We start from the raw sequence: 20,903 nt of genomic DNA, 5'->3' as shown, positions 1-20,903 counted from the left end.
GGAGGACAAGGTTAATTTTAGATCTATGTTAAAGGTAGAGTCCGTAGGATTTCTGACAGGGAAGATAGATCTAAGATGCTAGAAAAACAAGCGAAGCATGAAGGAGAGCTCTAGGCTGTTTGGCCTGAGGAACTAGATGAATGGTGATTTTATTATTGAAATGGGAAGAATCCGGGAGGATCATGGCTTGGTGGGGGTGAGAATCTAGAATGGGTTTTGGACGTACTGAGTTTAAGGGGTATAAGAGATGAGAGTGTTAATCAGAGGCCACATCCTGGGGCTCTGGGATTCACAGTATTTACTACCTGTTACTCACTTCTTTGAAATGCTAATTAGTGGTTGTTGCCAGCTTGCCAAGTGCTTTCATCCTTAAATCTTTAAAGGATTTTTACTAAATTGGGCAACCACCATTTCCCACGGAGCTGCAAACTATTTTCTACCCTCAGGTCATATAAGCAGTGTGAGTTTAGGTAAAGTCCAGCTAAAGACCTTATCTGACCACCCTTCCCATTCTCCCAGTGGTAAGGGTTTAGATTGCTATTAAATGCAAAGCCCCTGGAAGGAGAAACACTGGCAGTGTCAGGTCTCAGGAATCCCAGGGTAGGATTACTCGACCTTTTCCAAGGTCAGATATGAATGGGAATGAGGTCATGTTTGCACCAGGTCTGGAAAGAACCTCACATGCTTCTTTCCTTATGCACCCCCACTCCTAAGAAGGGGTCATTGCAAACTGCCAACAGGCACACAATGCTGCATTTTTACAGATTGCACGACCCTTTGCTTGACCACTGGGCCTCAAGGGAATTGGAGCATGATCTGTGTCCTTATGAATAAAGCAGAGCTCTTCTGAGGTTTGTCGGACACCAAGGGGTTTCCTTCTGCCATTTTCAAACAGGACTGATGAACTGCATTAAACTGGATTTTGAACTTCAGTACCGTCTAGCAGCCCCAGCTCAATATTGCCTGAGTAGTTTCAAGTCTTGCTGGCATCTGTCTCTTTGCAAGTTGTTAGCTTGAAACAGTGTGTCGTATTTGTCCCTCCCTCAGTCAAAAACACTTTCCTGATCTTCAGCGTTGAAATGAATTTTCCACTCCCCACACTCCCATAGCATTTCGCTTGTATATTATGCCAGTGTTTTCTGGTGCTATCCTTATTAGTGTTATTTATGTGCACTTCTGTCTCCTTTGCCAGATCATGAGCCCCTGGAAGGCTCAAACTGTGGTTTATTCGTCTTTGTCCCCCAAGGCCTGCACACGGCACACCGCACATCATAAGCACTCAATAACTTCTTGTTGAATTGAATTATTACTCGCAGTCTCCAGCATTGTGATTGGCATTCACTCATTTAGCCCATTTGCCTTTTAAGAATCTCCTACCAAGACGCAAAAGTAAAGATGCACTAGTACAAAGATCTACATTTTTAACAGTTGATGGTTTGGGATTGTTTTATTGAAAATGGGCCCAATGGAAAGAAATATTTCATTAGGTCTTTCCAGCCAGACGGAAAAGGTTATCAGCAGATTAAGAGGAGTGTTCTCAAACAGCATCAAGTGTCTTTTGGTGTGCCCTATGGGCGGGGAGCCTTGTGTGGCTGTAAAAGCTGGCTCAAAGGCTACTTGGATTCACTCTGACATATGTCATATTTTCAAGAGAGGTGTTGAAAGCAGAGTCCAACAACCAGCCCGTCAAAGTGCCGCTCAGCGCACTGGAATTGGCCTTGCTTAAAAGCTTTAGTGAGCAAGGTTACCCCCAGGTCTTCCCCAGGAGCTACTTGAAAAGTTGAGAAGTGCATGGGGGTTCTCGTCACACAGCCACATTCCCCCCATTCCACGCCGTGTAGCTGGCCTCAAAGACACTTTGTAGTGACTACATTCTGTCAGGTTACATTTATCTTCAACCCGTCGATGCTATCAGTTGAACAGAACGCGTCATTGCCGGCTGACACATTTAGGAAACTCCACAGTACATACTGTGCAAATTGCCATTGTGCAGCTGAGAGAAGTCAGCATTTAAAGATTGTCTGCAGTACTCAAAGTGAGGGCCAAGGAGCCAGAGAGGGGGCGCCCAGCCCTGTGCGTGGGAGAAGCAAGACAGATGCTATCAGCCAGGCTAGAAGGTGGGGTACTGAGGGGTTGAGGTGAAGGGAGAAGTGGAGGTGGGGAAGGGCCGGAAGAGAGACTGGCATTTTAAACGGAAGTGCAGAAATTATGAACACCTTCCCTTACAGTAAGAGCTCTGATAGGAATGCTAAGAGAGCAGGGAGGAGCAAATCCGGACCTGATGGGCAGGCAGTGTGAAGGAAGGTCCTGGGGAGGGAATCCTTCTGCTGTTGTTTTTGTGATGGGGGACACTGAGAATCGAACTTATAGTCTCACAGATGCATCTGTGCAGCAAGCGCTTTTCCATTGAAGCTCAACAACAACCAGAGGGTGCCTTTAACAAAAGTTGCACCCCCAACCCTTTTTATTTTTATTTTATTTTATTTATTTATTTATTTATTTTTTGGTGGAACCAAGGATTGAACTCAGACCCTTGCGCTTTTCAGGGAAGAGCTTATTCCACTGAGCCATCTCCCCGGCCCCCATTTTATCTTATTTTACTATATTTTAGGGAAGGGTCTATAGGGTGTTCAGGGTCTCACCACTAGATCTGATTCTTAGAGATTCTCCTGTTTACAGCCTCCTGAGTGCTGGAATTACAGGCGCGCCACCACGCCCAGTCTCAAACCTTCTCAGCATGCCCCTGGGGTGGGCCGGAAGGGCAGGCCCAGGGATCAAAACCCTCGCCCCTGAGCCTGCTTGAAGGTGCTTTAATCTGCTGAGCTATTTGGCGGGCCCTTTTATTTTTGAAACACAGTCTCACAAAGTTGCCTAGGCTGAAGGTGAATTTGTAATCCTCCTGCCTCAGCCTTCAGGAGTGCTGGGGTTATAGACAGGCCCCTCCCCCAGTGGGGAATGCCTTTTCCACAAGATCCAAGTCTAAGTAGGAATTACTGGGGTAAGATGCACAGTGCACTCTAGAGGAAGCAGCTTCTAGGGGCCAATGACAGCATTCCCAGCGGTACTGTGGCAGCCAGCACTGTGACACCTCGGGAGGTGGGGGCGGGCAGTGTGCTGGCAGCATGTGAAATGGAAAGCGCTGGAGTTGTGGGAGAGGAGTCTGGATCAGGGAGCTGGCCTGGGTTGTATAGGACTCACAGGGGAAGGTTTCTGTTTTGAGAAGGTGGGGAGGAGAAATTGCCTGTGGAGAGGGGTGCTGAGCAGGCTGTACCTGCAGAACTACAACTGGGGCACGTGATGGTGTGAGTGGTTGGTGGCCCCAAGGAGAGCTGTAGTTTTTGTAGCTAGAACAGAAAGTGCCCATGACTAGCTGCTGGAGGTTACTAGAGCCCAGCAAACACCTCTGCTTTCCAGAAAGTACACTTTCAAAACGTTGCATCCTAGCCAGAGAGCCGAAGGAAGAGGGGCCATGGAAAAGTGAGGTGCTGTCTGCCCATCCAGATGTTAGGAGGGCAGTGCCATCATTTATGAGCCCCTCCTCCCCGCAGCCTCCTCGAAGGGCAGCATCCATCTGCTACATCTCAATAGCTTTCATGGTAATAGTGCCCTAATTGGGGACTGCCAGCGAAATCGGGGAAATCTGTGGCTCATTCACTGGAAACAGTGGCTTTCCTATAATGCAGACAAGAGACAAAAATCAAAACTGATTCCGTGCTCCTCTCAAGGGAGCAGTTTGTAATAGTCTAAAGCAATCAAGCAGCAAAATGAATTGCCTCTCCCACCCTACAGTCCTTAGGGAAAGTGCTCTGAAAAGCCACCAAATTGTTATATTTGTATAATTAAATCTAGTGCTTTGATCAGTTTGGTAAGGACAGTGTTCTTGGTTGCCTTTGTGACGGGTTGCCTCTCCTGTGCCTGTGCTGATGCTAGTAGATGTTTGCTCAGAACACTAGAAACTTGCCCATATTTTATTTTCCTACCAAGGCAGCTGTGTCCAGAAATCAGCAAATGACAAGAATGGAATTGAAGTAAGTCAGAGCAGGGAAATAACCTCCAAGAGTGAGTTTCTGAAGAGCAGGCCCCTCTATAACTGTTTTGCTGTTGGGAAGGGGCTTGCCATGTGATCTTTGAAGAAACTGATGTTGAGTTGGACAAGTAGACCCTCTGTACCCCTAAGGTCTCCTTGCTGTAAGCTGGCAGTGGTGGACACAGATAAAGACACAGTTGGCTAGAACCACCACCTGGTGCCCGCGGAAGTGTGCACAGTCTCTGTGCTGCCAGCACAGTGCTCTGTGGAACTCAGACTGCCAATTTCGAAGTGGCCCTCCTCTCTGTGTCCTGTCAAACACAGACCTATACTTCTGTGTTTACTGTCCCCTCCTCCTTCTTGGCTTGCTTCTGACCATCAGAAGAAACCAAAAGAAAAGACAGCCCTGATTGTCCCCTGAACATAACCCTAAAAATTAGAGGCAAAGTAGAAGTTAAAGCACTTGCTGGTGAGATGAACTTGGGCAAGTTACTAGACCTGTGAAAAATTTATTATTTCATTCGTAAAATGAGGATAAGAGCAACAACCTAACAACATTATTGTGAGACTAAAAGTACTTTGAAATCCTTAAAGGATTTCATGCACTACCTTGGGCTAGGGATGTAGCTCAATGGTAGATCACTTGCCTAGCATGCAAGTATGATTCCTCAGCACTGAAAAAGCAAAAAAAAAAAAAAAAAAAAAAAAAACCACATTGTGAATACCACCGTAAGGCATACTTGTATCCCCATGCAAGCAGCCACTGAACTGAATACATAGTTTATACAGACAGTGATGAGGGGCATATGGTCCATGACAGGGAGTGTATATGAGTGTATGAAATGCGCCACGGTACAGAGGAAAGAATATGGATTTAAATCACTGCTCTGCCTCCTAGTAGCTGTGTGACCTGAGGCAGATTACCTGAACACTCTGATTTGGCTTCTCCATTGGCAGCAAGGGGTGATAATGATTTACACAGCTCTGGTGATGATTAAAAGCTGGAATGCATGCAAGAGATCCACAGTCTAGTGGGGATAACCCTGTGGCCTAGTACATGAGGGATGAATTAATGAGAGGCTCATTTTCAATTCCTCATTAGGCATGGGGCAACCACAAATAAGCTTCAGTCTAATTGGTGGAATAGCTAATATTCTAGATATTTGGAAGCGTGCTGAACCAATATCCTGTGTTAAGTGCATAATAAAGAGTTCATGTGGTAGATAGGAGAAAAAAATTATACAATAAATTCCAAAAATGGATTTTAAATTTTGCAAAAGTCCAGGTAATTCTATCACTTGAAATCTGTTGTTTCACATCTTTCTGCCACATGTTTCTCATCTGGATGATGGCGAATTCTACAATCTACTGCACTGGGTAGGTAGAGGGACAGTGAAATAAAGTAGGGACTATTGCTTCACCCAGTGTCCTCCATGTAGCAGGTACTCAACAATGACAGCTGGCATTCAGCGAAGAAAAGCAGAATAAGGTGCAAGTGCCTGTGCTTTCTGGCCCTGTGGCTGCCCTTGTCTCACATGAACTCCCTTTCATGTTCAGAAGTAAAACTGGGTTGCTTTGAAGCATATTACTAGTCCTCTGGACTCAGAATGTGGAAGAACAACCATGCCCTCCTCCAGATAAAGCTCATAGTCAGGGAAAAGACAACTTCAAAGCCACCTATACTTGCAATAATAATGTCCTTCCATCTGCCATAGAAAAAGACTCCTATTCCCCATTTTACAGATGGAAATACTCAGGCAAAGGGATGCCCCTGAAAAGAAATGACAGGCAAGGAATTATGACTACCAGTTCTTGTCTCCTTTGATCAGATCTTTTTATCTCTCATGAATCAAAGTAAAAAGTGGATTCTTATTGGGTAATTTACAAAAACTCCTGGACAAGTATTTTCTGTTCCTGCCCTGTACCAGAGGCAGTCAATTTACTTAAATAATTTTCATTTTTGTGTTGATCTTTACTTGCCTTAACTTTATTGGAAGCTCTGGGGAGCATCCATTTTTCCCACTGATTCTCCCATTGACAGGGATATTGGATGATGAGATTCTGGAGGGACCTGCTAGTGCTAGCGTTGCTTATTTCTAGGGATTTTGCAGGAATTCTCAAGAATGTAAGCACTGAAGTTGTCTTAGAAAAGGCTCCTGTAAAACAAGGTTAGGTCCACCTGTCCTTGGCTGATCCCATCGGTTACTTGGAGAAATCACTAAGGATAATTAACATGTTCTGGATGACGCGTGCTTAATTGGGCTGCAACACAGAGTTGGTTAGCAAGCTGGCTGAGTGCCAGGTAGCAGGTGTCTGCATAGAGTCAGCCCAGATTCTTTTTTCAAAGAACCAAGGAAGGTCTATGCCTGTTTTGTTTTGGAGAAAGTTTGCCTAGATTCTGCCTCACTCCCACACTCATTTGAAGATGCTAAGGGAGAAAAGTTTATCAACCCTAAAATAAAGATGATTGCTTTTTTTTTTCCACTTGTGGATCTCTTTTCACCATTTTTTGTTTGAATTTTAAGAGATTACTGCATATTTTTCTTTATTGAATTTTGTTTGGATCAGAAGCTTGTACCAGGATTATTTAAGAAATTTACTTTGAGGCCATTTGGATTGAGGCCTTTTTACCTGGAAAGGACATTTCTTATATATTTCCAATTGTTTAAGATTTTTGCATTTCTAAATCAGTGTTATTCTTACCTTTGGAATAACTTGGAGCTTAGTTCTTCAAACTACCTTATGCTTACTTATCTCTATCCAAATGTATCAAAAATTTTTCTGTTCATCAGAATCTCCCTAAGCAAAGGGTAAGGATGTTCAGTAATGGGTATAGGGATATTTCAGCAGGATTTCTACACCCTGAGTTTTTAAGGAACAACATTCTCTACATACCACTGATAAACAAGCATCCCTGAATCCGCATCTGAATCCCTGCCCCGGGGTCATTTGGATAAACACATGCTTCAGTCTTAAGCAGGGAGGGTTTCCTTGGCCTGAGCAAATTGGCCTAGAGAAACTTTCCCATGAGTTTCCGGAATGTTGCTGCAAATAATAGCATCCCACTAGCTAGCGTTGTAAGGCCTGTAGGACTGTCTTAGGACTTGAGGGCAGGAAGCAGAAAGGCCCAAGCAGCAAAGCAGCTTTTCCACATTGCCCTGCACAGTTCCTTCCATCTGCACTGGCAGCAAGGCTTTTTCAGCATTCTTTCTTGGATGACTGAGCAGAGGTTGCTGGGCTATTTTGTCATTGATGTAATTTTAGAAAGGATATTGGTGGCTTAGACCTTTTTTTTTCTATTGCAGTACTGGTGATTGAATCAAGGGCCTCATACACACTAGGTTCTTGCCTAGTATATTCTACCACTGAGCTATACCCTGGTCCATAGACCGTCTTTATAGTAAGAAATCACATGATGGCTTTCCATATATGTATCTACCTTTGATTCCTTAGGGTCCTGCACAGATCTGAACTGCTCATAGAAAACATTCTAGCTACAAGGTACCATTTTCCCTCATATGTAGAATTGTCTCAATATATTTGATATATGGGATTACAATGGGCACTACTGGTGAATGAATTGGAAAATTTGTGACAAATGGCAAACACTGAAACTCAGCTCTGTCCTTTGGTACCCTGGCAGATTTTCCATGGCCATGACCTTCCCCTGCTGCTCTCCAGAGTCCACCTCAAAATCCTTCCCAAAACCAGTGACTAAAATGAATAAAATATTGATGAATAAAATATTGTCTACCCATATGATAGAATACTAGTCACCCATAAAAATGAGTGGCATATCAACACGTGCTACAGTATGGAGGAGCCTTGCAAGCATCATGCAAAGGGAAGAAAATGGTCGCCAAAGGTTAGCTGTTTTCTTGCTATCTATTTGAAGTGTCTGGAACTGGCAAATCTTTGTTAACAGTACTGAGTATTGAACTCAGGCCCTTGTACATGCTAGACAAGATCTATTGCCAGGCTGCACAGCCAGCTTGCAAAACTAGGTAAAGAGACTGAAAGGTTATTAGTGGCCACCAGGGAGTAGGGACACGGGAGAATGCCAAGTGTTTTCTTGATACCCCAGAGGGTTTTTTTGAGTGTGATAAAAATGTTCTGGAATTAGACTGTGTTATATATGCATACCTCTGTGACTATACCAGTCATCCAATGATATACTTTAGAAGGATAACTTTTTTGGTGTGTAAATTGTATCTCAATAAAAACAAAAGAGGAGGAAAGCACCCTTCCTAGCACACAGGCCAGGAAACCACTACTACTGGATATAGCATTGAAGCCAAGGCCTTTGCACTGAGCTATATCTTTATCCCATTTATATTTTTTTTATTTTAAGGCAAGGCCTTGCTAAGTTGTCCAGGCTAGGGTTTAACTCGATATCTCCCTGCCTCAGCCTCCCAGAGTGCTGGGATTACAGGAGTAATCACCACCATGCCCAGCTTCTTCAGCTTCTGATGTCTACCTATGAGTGGCTGGTGATGCCCTCCAGCTATGTACCACACAATTACAGGTCTTTGGGCCTTTGCTTCTACTAGAATGCACCATCTTTTCTCCTCCAAACCTGTTGAAGTCCTGTTCCCTCAGGACAAATGGAACATCCTTGGTGACACTTCCATGTCTATCCTCACGCCAGAACTAGAGTCTCCCTTGTCCATACCCCAGCGGTATGTTATATATTCCCCTAGCACATTCTCTATCAGATTGAATTTTGCTATATAGTTACCTCTCAGAGGTTCCTTCTTGACTGCTTTCCCTAGATCTGTACCTGCTGCCCCTCTGCACAGCCTAGTCCAGAAAAGTCTTCCTCAGAAAATTGAAAATGTAAGGCTCTCAGCATTACTGCATTATTAGGAAGAGGCAGATACCCAATAAACTACAAAAACATGTGCCCAGTATTAGACACTCAGGTAGGTGGGGCCTATACAATAAATATGGAAAAGCTATGTATGTGTAGTATTGGAAGTGACTTTTAACATTCTAGACAGAGGAGATGACATGCACTGGAACAGGCATGGCAAAGTGCATAGCATGTCCCAGCACTCCAAAAATAGGCTGGTTATGGCTGTCAACTGGAGAGAGAGGTCAGGGGTAGAGCATGATAAGCTTTTCTCACTATACAAAAGAGTTTAGACCTCTTTCTGTGACCCTTGAACAATCCTCTAAGTTTTTTTTAATCAAATGACATAATCAAATGGAAAGCTTAGCTTGAGTGAAGGAAACTAAGGGTCCAAAGAGGAGACCAAATAGGTCACTATGTCAATAGCCTGAAGGAAAGGTGACTAAAAAATTGAAAGAAATATAAGGTGCTAAGGAATAGATTACATATTGTGGGTAGCCTTTAAGAGCTGAGCACCTCAGCACTACAACAATGAAAACCTAAATTACTTTATTTTTATTTTTTTAAAATTCTTTCTATACAGTATCTTGCTATGTAGCTCAGACTCATAGTAATTGTCCTGTCTTGGCCTTCCCAATGCTGGGATTACAGGTTTGAGCCACCATACCTGATTTTGGGGTTCTCCCAGCATACCCAGGATTTCAGGACCAGGACAACATGTGATACCAGGGATCAACCTTGGGATCTTGCACTTGCGAGGCAGGCACTTGCACCACTGAGCTGTCTTCCTAGCCTTAAAAACCTAAATTCCACAGCACCTTTAAAGTTTGGAGGAAAATCTCAAATTCCAGATGAGAATATAGCTGTTGAAACAGCTTACATCCTTATGAGACTTTGAAAAGTGAACCCAGCTATCCCATGCCACACTTTAACTTACAGTACTCTGAGCTAATAAAAGTTTATCATTTGAAGCCACTGAGGTGTAGTGATTTGTTACCCATAAAACTAATACAGGAATATTAACCACTCATGGAAAATGCAGTACTTACCATTTGTGATAAGATATTTCAAGAAGTTATAGAAATGTGTGGGTTTTTTCCTATCATATTTCCTGACTTTTCTCCTTTCTCACTCTTTGTTGTTTAATCCTTAAGTTTTTGCTTTCCATTTAACTGTGTTATACCTTTCAATTTTTATTTCTTCTTTTGAATTCTTACAATATACAATACTTGCTAGGCAGGCACTTACACCACTGAGCTGTCTTCCTAGCCTTGAAAACCTAAATTACACACAATACTTATACATGTGTATCTGGTTTATTTCACTCATGAGTATATTTTTAGTGGCATCCACTTATATATGAAGGCTTTGAGTTTATTATTCTTTATAGCTGTGTAATACTCCATTGTATAAAACGTCACATCTTTTCATCCATTCCTCAGGTGATGGGCATTTTGGTTGTTTCCAAGATTTAGGTACCACAAATTGTGCTGCTGTAAACATAGGCACATATATATCACTATGATATGATGTTTTCAGTTCTTTTGGGAAAATTCCCAGAAGGCGGATAGCTGGATTGAATGGAATTTCCAGTCCTAGTTTTTTGAGGAGTCTCCACACTGATTTCCATAATGGTTGCACCAGTCTACATTCCCACCAGCAGTGGAGAAGGGTTGCTTACCCCCACAGCCTCTCTAACAGTTGTTGTTGGTTGATTTCTTTTTATTTTAATGAGGAAAAAAATAAAATAGCAATAAAAATTTTAAAATAGGTTAGTAGGACAGTTACAATAATTAATACAATGCAAATTGTTGTTTTTGTAGTAATTCAGAGGACAAGATGTAGGTACAATATCTTGTCTAAACAATATTAGTACTAACCTTTCTTCTCAATGAACTAAGAGAAAGTAGCTGTATATCTATCCTAACTATCTTGTGTATGTATATATTTTTTCACAATAAAAGGGTATTTTATTTATACTTTTTCAAAGTAACATATCACAAGAGGTTAACTAGTGACTAATACCTAATTTTAACCAGACAGAATGTTTATCTCAGGACTGAGGTGGCTTGTTTGCTTTAGTCACTGAGGTCTAGTTCTGCCTACACAAATTTGATCAATTTCCTAGCTTCTATGGCTCCCAACATATCCAACATTTTTTGTTTTGTTTGTCAGAAATGTGTGTTCCATTGTAGCTAGAGAAGCTGTATTTGGAGAAGTCTTTAAAGAACCTTTTCATATTTGATGCCATTCCAAAGATCGTAGGTACTTGAATTCAGCAAAATAACCCAATATAGTCCAATAGACCATAATAGTAGTGGGTTATCAGCACATCTGGAAATTGTCAGAAGTTGTTGACTTGAGCCTTTTACAGCTCAGCATATTAATGTAGCTTTATTTTTTATACCTATGAGACCACAGAGGAACGTGATTGCCAATGTGCCATGCACCTAAGGAGAGTCACCTAGAAAGAAAAAATTCTCTCAGACTTTCACAGAGAGCAAATTGGTCAAGCAATGGCTGTGGCTCATCCACATGACTGACACTGACAAAAGATCTACAAGGTGTTGTACATGGTTCCAGGGTAAATCCTGAGGGGAATTCGACTGACCTTATCAGATAGCAAAAGTTACATTTTTAGTTATATAGGTCTTGCTTTAACTTGATCTTAACCACCCAGCAGAAAAGTGTTGATTGATTTCTTTATGATAGCCATTATTTCTGGGATGAGATGGTATTTCAATGTTGTTTTAATTTGCATTTCTCGAATGGCTAGTGATGTGGATCATTTTTTTCATGTATTTATGTGCTTCTATAATTTCATCTTCTGAGAAGTGTGTGTTCTTCTTGGATACAGAGGATTTCAGAAAATGGAAAGATATTGCTTGCTCCTGGATAGGATGAACCAACAGTGTGAACATGGCCATACTCCCAAAATTGTTATAGAGATTTAGTGCAGTATCTATCAAAGTACCACCAACATACCTCACAGACCTAGCGAAAACATTCCGAAAATTTATTTGGAACCAGAAAAGACCTAGAATAGCAAAGGCAATCCTGGGCAACAAAGACAAGGCAGGAAGCATTACAATTCCTGACTTGAAATTATACTACAAAGCTACTGTGATAAAATCATCATGATATTGGGAAATAAAATTAGACTGGAGGATGAATGGAATAGATTACATGATGTAGATACAACTACAAACACACACAGCCATCTTATCTTCAACAAAGGAGTGAAATTGGAAGAAAGACAGCCTCTAACAAATGGTGCTGGAAAAACTGGCTCTCTACATGCCAAAAACTAAAACCTGACCTGGGTCTATCACCATGCACTAAAGTAAAAATGGACTAAAGGTCTAAACATTAAAACAGAAACACTAAATCTCCTGGAAGAGAAAATAGGAGGAGCTCTTGAAGACATAGGCGTAGGCAAAGACTTCATGAACAAAAATCAATCTGCAGAGGAAATACTTGAAAGAATCAACAACTAGGACCTCCTCTTATTGAGAAGTTTCTGCACATCAAAAGAAATCACTAACAGAGTGAAAAGAAACCCCACAAATTTGGAAAAATTTTAACTTATAATCACTCAGACAAAGGTCTTCTATCTTTAATTTATAAATAACTAAAAAACATTAAGGCCCCACAATTTATGGAGGTTAAGTATAGAAAGAAACTTCTTGAATCTAACAAAAGGCTTCTACACAAAATCTTAACAGTGAATGGATATTTTGTGCTGATAAATTATTATGTCATTTTTTTAACAATGGGGGAAACCATGAATATGTGTTATCACTTCTAGTCTACACTGTACATGAATTTCTAGGGAGTACAGTAAGGCAATAAAGTTAGTAAAAAACCTATGAATTGAAAATGAAAAAATAAAACTTTTTATTTGCATAGCTTGATTGTGATTGTAAAAACTCCTAAGGAGTTTCCAAAATAGGTATCAGAACGAATAAATAAAATTCATAAGTGTGTAGGATGCAAGTTGAATAAGCAGCAATCTATTATATTTTTATATATCAACAACAAATAATTTGAAAACAATTTTGAAGTGTTATCATATGCCACAGCACCAAAACACGAAATAGCTTAAAGAATAAATTTACCAAAGAATGACTGAATGTCTAACAGTGAATTACATATTAATGGAAGAATAATTTTTTAATTGAAATGAAATAAAACTCCTGAAAAGGATCCATATTGCTATCCCTGCAAGGATGCCGTGAGAAGGCACCTCAGTGAATCAGGTAGAAGGTTCTTAACAGCCATCAAAGCTGCAGGAGGCTTGAGCTTGGACTTGCCAGTCCTCAGAGCTAACCTTGTTACTCCCTCATTCGAAGTCTAGATCTTGAGCAAAATGGAAGGGGAAGACAGACTAGACTTTGTTCTGATACACATAAAATATAAATTAGCCAGATGTCCATGAAAGAAAAATAATCCAGGGAGGCCTCAAGTGATCCTGAAGGCATCTATGGGAACATAATGGAACAAAAATGTGGAGAATAATCACACAGAAAAGATCATTACATAGGCATGTCCAAGGAAGAAGACTGGTCAGCCTAGCACTATCTGTTATGCAATCACTGCCAGTGCAGACAGTTCCCAGTAGCCTACCCTGCAGGTTTTGCCTTTAGGGTCTTCATAACCCCTTTAGCATCATAGACTCTCCAGTCGAGGTGCCCTTAGTTTTCTCAGTGTGGACTCCAGTTGACTATTCCATGACCATCCTGTCTCAAGAAAGAATTGTTGCTGCATTGCCTAGAACCATGGCTTCCACCCCCAACTATACACATGCATCCAGACCTAGAAACCATAGACACCCTGTGGCCTATCTCAGATGCTGGAGCCTTAGCCACTGTAAGGCATTCAGCATCCAGAAGCCTAGAGCCCACGTCACTGTATGGGTAACCGCAATGCATGGGCACATCTATTTCCAAGTTTTGGAGCACACACTTGAACTCTAGACCTGTCTCTATGGCTACTCTGCAAGCTTCCACACTCTGAACACTGCAGCCAGGAGTGACAACTACACAGTCCCTAAGGCAATATATGTTCTGTGCACACCTATACTCTTGACCTTGCCCCCTCTGGGACTTCACAAGCATCTTTGCTTCATATGCATTAACAATGCTGCAGTGGGAACACCTATGCCCAGGCACTGCTGCCACCACCACAAGTTCCAAAGAAGTGGTCCCTCTACATCTGCCCATGCTCAAGACTGGCTCTGTGGCTACTATACTGGTGTTACACTTCATACACCAGTATCACTATCTCTGACTTCTCTGTGAGTCCCCAGATGCCTTTACCACTGAAACCCCCAACGACCCTAGATGCTTCTATAGATAGCCATAATCTTGACCATTAAGCCCATCTGTGTTCTTCACTGGCAGTGACCTTAGGTAATAGAGCTATAATAGAGACCAGTGCTGCTGTTTCCTCATTGGAGCCAGAATAGTTGCAACCCCAACTGGTCCCTCACACTGTCTAAACATGTTTCTCCAACAAAACTAGTCTAAAGAGTCTGGCAAAGGTGACTGTTCCATCAAGCCCACAAATATCAGTGCAAAGCCACGAGAAACACACAAAAAAATCAAGAGAATATGACACTCTCAAAGGAACTCAGTAACTTTTTTGGTAGCTGACAGCAAAGAAATAGATATCTACGCGTTCTCTGACAAAAGAATGAAAACAATTTTCTTAGGGAAGCTCAATAGGTACCTCCTTACTTACTCACAAAAGAGCCCTGATAGCCAGCCCAGTGAAATCAGGAAAATAATACATGAACAAAATGAGATGAACAAAGAGATAAAAATAATTTTAGAAAGGACTGAAAAAGAAAAATGGGGAGCTTCAGAATACAATGAATAAAATGACAAATGCCATAGCAAATGTCAATAAGAGGTTTGATTACACAGAATGTAGAATCTATTAACTCAAAGATAGGTCTTCTGAAATTATACTTGTTAGGGAAATGAAAAGTATGATAAAAAGTGAACAGAGCCTAGTGAATTTAGAGAACACTATCAGAAGTTGGGTACAGAAGATGTATACCTCATTATAATAAAGGCTACATGTGACCAGCCCACAATTAAGATCACATTCAATTGCAAAAAGTATAAAGCTTTTCATTTAAGATCAGCCTCAAGACAAAGATGTCTACTCTTGCCATTTCTAGTCAACATTGTACTAGCTCTCCTAGCCAGAGCAATTAGACAAGAAAACAAAATGAAAGGCCTTCAGATCTATAAGGAAGACTAAATTTTCTCTGACTCAGATGAAATGCTCTTATGTATAGAGAACCCTAAGGCTCCACTAAGACACTGTTGAAACTAACGAGTTCAGGAAAGTTGTATTTTTTGTTTGGGATAGGGTGTTCAGGGTGCACAGCATCTCACTGCATAAATCAGACTCGTAGTGATCCTCCTGTTTACAGCCTCCCAAGAGCTGGGATTACAGGCATGTGCTACCATGCTGAGTCTCAGTCACCATCTCAGTGTGTGCCCTGGGGGCGGGGCTGGCAGAGCAGGCCTGGGGATCAAACCCTCTGCCCTTGCGTCTGCCTAAGCAGACCCTTTAATCCGCTGAGCTATTTGGCCAGCCCAGGAAAGTTGTAAGGATACAAAAATGGACATATAAGTATCAATTGCATTTCTATATACTATCAATGAGATATCAAAAAAGAATTGTGAGAAATCCTGTTTACAGTAGCGTACAAATTAAAGTAGGAAGAAATTTAAACAAAGAATAGAGAGATCTGTGGTGTTACGAGAATGAATATTGTTAAAATGATGTAGTACCCAAAGTGATCTACAGATTCAAAACCATTTCTATTAAAATCCTGATGACACTTTTCACAGAAATATTTTAAAATACAAAAAATTGTATGGAACCAGAAAAGAACTTACACAGCCAAAGCAATCCTGAGAATGAATAATAAATCTAGATACATCAGACACTCTCACTTCACACTATATTACAAAATGATAATCACACAACATGGTATTCTCATAAAAATGTACAGACCAATGAAACAGCCACACATGTCTGATGAACTAATTTTTTACAAAGTTACCAAGAATACACAATGGAGGAAAAAAGTAGTCCTTTCAATAAGTGGTGTTGAAAAGACAAAATACCTATATAAAAATGAAATTGAATCTTTATATCATGCTAGCCTCCCCAAGTCAACTCAAAATGGACTAAAGACCTAGACTTAAGGCTCAAATTCATGAAACTTTTAGAAGAAAACATAGAAAGTAAAGCTCCTTAACATTAATTCTGGCAATTTTTTGGACTTGACAGACAACTAAAAAAAGTGGGACCACATGAGACTAAAATTGTTCTACACTGCAAAGACAAAAAAAAGCAACAAAAAAGGTGAGCTGTGGAATGACAGATAATATTTCATATCATAATCAGATGAGTTAATTTATAAAATGTGTAAGAATAAGAAACTCTTACAACTACTAACAAATTAACTCAATTTAAAATGGGCAAAGGCTCTGAATAGACATTTTTCCAATAATGACATACAAATGAACACAGGTATATGAAAAGATATCAACATTACTGATCATCAATGGGGGCCAATCAAAACCACAAGGATACATTACTTCATACCTGTTAGGATACTTATTATCAGAAGAGTCAAACAAATGCTGAGGATATAGAGAAAGGGAGCCCTTCAACACTGTTAATTGAAATGTAAATTGCTATAGCCCTTATAGAAAGTAGTATCGAGTTTTCTTCAAAAAGTAAAACAGAACTACCATATGATCCAGCAAGCCCACTTCTGGGAATGTATCCAAAAGAAATGATATCCATATATCAAAAAAGATATTTGTAAGTCAGTATATGAAAATCATATCTATACTCCCATGTATAGTTCAGCATTATTCACAGTAACTAAACTGTAGTAACTTCCTAAGTGTCATCAAATAAATGAATAAGGAAAACATTGTATACATGCACACAGACACACACAGACACACACACACACACACACACACGTACACATCTACTGGAATATTATTAAGCCTTTTAAAAGAAGCAAATATTACTATTTCAAACAACATATATAAACCTGAATGATATTCAGTTAAGTGAAGTAATTCTGACACAAAAAAACACACTACGTGTTCTCACTTATATATGGAAATTTTTTAATTTAAAAAAAATCTTTATATTTTCTTTATTTATTTGGTACAGGGTTGCATTGCACAGCTCAGACTCATAGTGATGTCCTGTCTCAGTGTCCCCATTGCTGGAATTACAGGTGTGCACCACCACACCCAGTTTTGGTAGCCAACATTGCTTGCCAAGGGTTCTGGTATTCCAGGGCCGGCACTGCATGCGGTGCCGGGGGTCCAACCCGGGTCTTTATGCTTGCCAGGCAGGTGCTTAAGCCACTGAGCTATCTCCATAGCCCATATTTGAACTTTTGAAAAGTCAAATAGAATAGTCTATTTTATTAGAATAGAAGAGTAGTTGTCAGAGGCTCAGAAGTGAGAGAAAAGAAGAGCTGTTGGCCAGTGGCTACAAACTACCCATTATAACATGAATAAATTCTGGCAGGCAGGGAGGTGCACACCTGAAATCTTGACAATTTAGAGGATGAAGCAGTAAGATCACAATTTCGAGCCCAGCCTGAACAATTTAGCAACTTATCAAGACCCTGTCTGACAATAGAATACCCATCTCTGACAAAACTGCACAAAAAAAGGGGATACAAATGAACGACCATTTTGTATCTGTATATTCAAAATAGGATAGATATACAGCTACTCTCTCTTAATTCAATGAATAGAAATATTTGTTCTAATAATGTTTGTAGTGCAAGGACCTGAGTTAAATCCCCAGTTCCACAGGGGGGAAAAAAAAAGACCCTGTCTGAAAAAAAAATTTTTAAAAGGCCTGACTGGGGATGTAGCTCAGTACCTAGACCCTGGATACAATTCCCAATACCACACACAATAAAGAATGAATTCTGGAGAAATAATGTATTATATACTTTAAAATTTGATAAGAGAATAGATACCAAGTATTTCTTACCACAAGCGCCTGAAATGGAACTGAGCGAAGTGATGGATATGTTAATTAGCTTGTGGCCAACATTTCACATGTAGACATTTATTAAAACATAGATGCATGTTAAATTTGTAGAATTTTTATTTGTCAATCATATATCAACATTTCTTGCAAAAAAATCTGAATAAATGGTGAGATAGGCCCCAATGTTTAACTGGAACACTCAGCATTGTTATCACTTACTCAAAATTCAGTGCAATCCCATTTAAAACTACCATAGTTATTCTTTTATTATTGAGACATATTTGTACATCTGTATGGGACATGTTATGGTAATGTAATAGAGGTTTTCCATGCATAATAATTAACTCAGGATAATAACCACTTTTACCTCTTCAAACATTTTTCTTGGTAAAAATTGGTAAGCTGACTCAAAAATTTACTAACAATGCAAAGGGATGTAGAGTAGCCAAGAGCAATTGTATTTTGCTTTATTTTATTTTATTTTATTTTTGATGCTAGGAAGCAAACTCTGTGCCTTGTGCTTGCCAGGTAGGCGCTTATACCACTGAGCTATATCCCCAGCCCTCAGCAATTGTTAAAAAAATAAATAAATAATTTAGCAGGCTTCCATTACTTAATTTCAAGACTTATTACAAAGGTGTAATCAAGACCAAGAGTGGTGGATCCTCAATGACGTGGATTAACAACTAGTAGAAGAAAGTAAAGTTCAAAAACCAAACCATAGACATAGAGTCAATTGAAAACTCCATTGCAATTCAGTGGGAAAGGCAAGCCTTTGAAGTGAATGGTGCTAGAGCAGCTGAACAAACTTCTAGCAAAGATGAACCTTGACTCCTGCTTTTCAGCACACACAATTATCAGTAAGACTGATCATAGGAGTCAGGCATGGTGGTACCCTCCTGTAATCCCAGCATTGAGGAGGCTGAAGCAAGAGGATCGCTGGGAGTTCCAGGCTAGGCTGGCCTAAATAGTGAAACCTTGTCTCAAGAAAACAAGACAACAAGAATGAGACTATGTATAGGCTGAAAAGTATAAGTGAAAGCTAAAATAATCTACAAGAAAAACAAGGCAGAATCTTTGAAAACTTAAGGTAGACAAAGACTTCTAGGCGAGCATAGAGGAAGAATTAACCATAAAAGGAAAAATTGGCATCATGCATCATTTTAAAAAGTCAATTTTTTGCTAGGGGGGATTGAACCCGGAGCATTTGCACTAAGCTACATTCTCCCAGCCTTGTGTTTTTGTTTAGGGGGGTTGTTTGTTTAGGGAGTTTTTGTGTGCTTTTTGTTTTTATTGTTTTGGACAGAATCTCACTACATTGCCCACCCTGGGCTCAAACTTGTAATCCTGCCTCAGCTTACCAAAGTGCTGGGATTACAGGAATGTACCACCATACCAGATACAACCAAAGTCTTTTATTCATTTAAAGGCATGATGAAGAGAATGAAAAGCCATATACTGGGGAAAATATTCTCAATACTTGTCTTGAAAGGATTCATTGCAAAAGTATATAATACATTACTAACTGGTCATAATGGTAACACAGGGCCACTGTGGTAGCCTTTGCCCATTTGCCAGCTGCCCAGGAGGCTGACGCAGGAGGATTGCTTGAGCCCAGGAATTTAAGGCCAGCCTAGGTGACATAGAAAGGCTGGAAACTAATATAATTGAATTTTTTTTTTTTTTTTTTGCAAAACCGGGGATTGAACTCAGGCCCTTGCACTTGCCAGGCAAGTGCTTATTCTACTGAGCCATCTCCCCAGCCCCAATATAACTGAATTTCAAAAGAGATTAAACAACCCAATTAAAAAGGGGGAAAGGCTTGGTCAGTGACTTTACAAAGGAAGATAAAGGAAAGGACAGTAAGCAGACACAAAAAACCCAGTGCTCAATAGTATTAATCAACAGGCAACCTGATGCATTTGAACATGCATCTAGCTGTTACTCTATGCCATGTATGTGCATGGTACACTCTGTATCCCATGGAGCGAGTATGCAGGCAGCCAGTGGGTCTCATGGCCAACCTCAGATCACACAGAAGTGACAGGACCCTTAGAGCTTAAGGCAAGCTGGAATTTTATGAGTCTGTCGTGAGGCTTTATCCACAACATTACAGACAGGGTCTGACCTCTACCATCTCTTATCTGGATTTCTATGATGCTGTCCTATCTGGTATCTTGCTTTTATTCTTGCTTCCATATAATTGATTTTCAGCACAGTTACCAAAAGGGTTTTTCTAAATTCTAAGTCAGATCGTGTCTTCCCTCTGCCCCAAACGTTGTAATTGCTCCTATCCCATTCAGAGTATAAAGTCTAAATATATATGCCCTGGGAAGCCCCACGTAGTTAGTACCCCCTTCCATTCACACCTGTCTGATGTCACTTCCTACTTCTCCTGCCCTTGACTGCTTAATCCTTCCCCCACATCATTGTCCTAATTTGTCACTTGCATTCATGTCTCAGAGCCTTTGCATCTGTTCTCACTGTGGTTTAATATTTTCTTTCCCTGAATGAGCCATGAGTTATTTCTTTTCCTTCACATCTCTCTGCTCAGATGTGACTTTCTTGGTGAGGTATTGCCTGAACACCTAAATTAAAATTCCAACTCCTTCCTCTTTGTTTGAACTCCCCATCCCTTCCTCCTGTTTTGTGTTTTCTTTATAGAATTTATTGTTTTGTCTTGGATTTATCAGTTGCCCATCTCCTCCCAACTAAATCAGGAGATCTGTGAGGAGGGTGGAAGTTCTCTGGGTGGTCATTGTTTTAGCTTGGTACCTAACATGGTGTTGGCATATAGTAAGCGCCAATGAATATGTATTTAGTGCATGAGTGAATTGCATGCAGTGAATGAAATGAACAAAAACTTTCTGAGTGTTTACTACTCACCTGAAGCAGAGTTTGGCACTATTTGCAAGAGATGTAGGGTAGGAAGCCTTCCCTCAAACAAAGAATAATTAAGTG

Source organism: Octodon degus, unplaced genomic scaffold (genome assembly GCF_000260255.1).
Source record: "Octodon degus isolate 3935 unplaced genomic scaffold, OctDeg1.0 scaffold00110, whole genome shotgun sequence".
NCBI lineage: Eukaryota > Metazoa > Chordata > Mammalia > Rodentia > Octodontidae > Octodon > Octodon degus.
Note: the sequence above shows the minus strand (reverse complement) of the source record.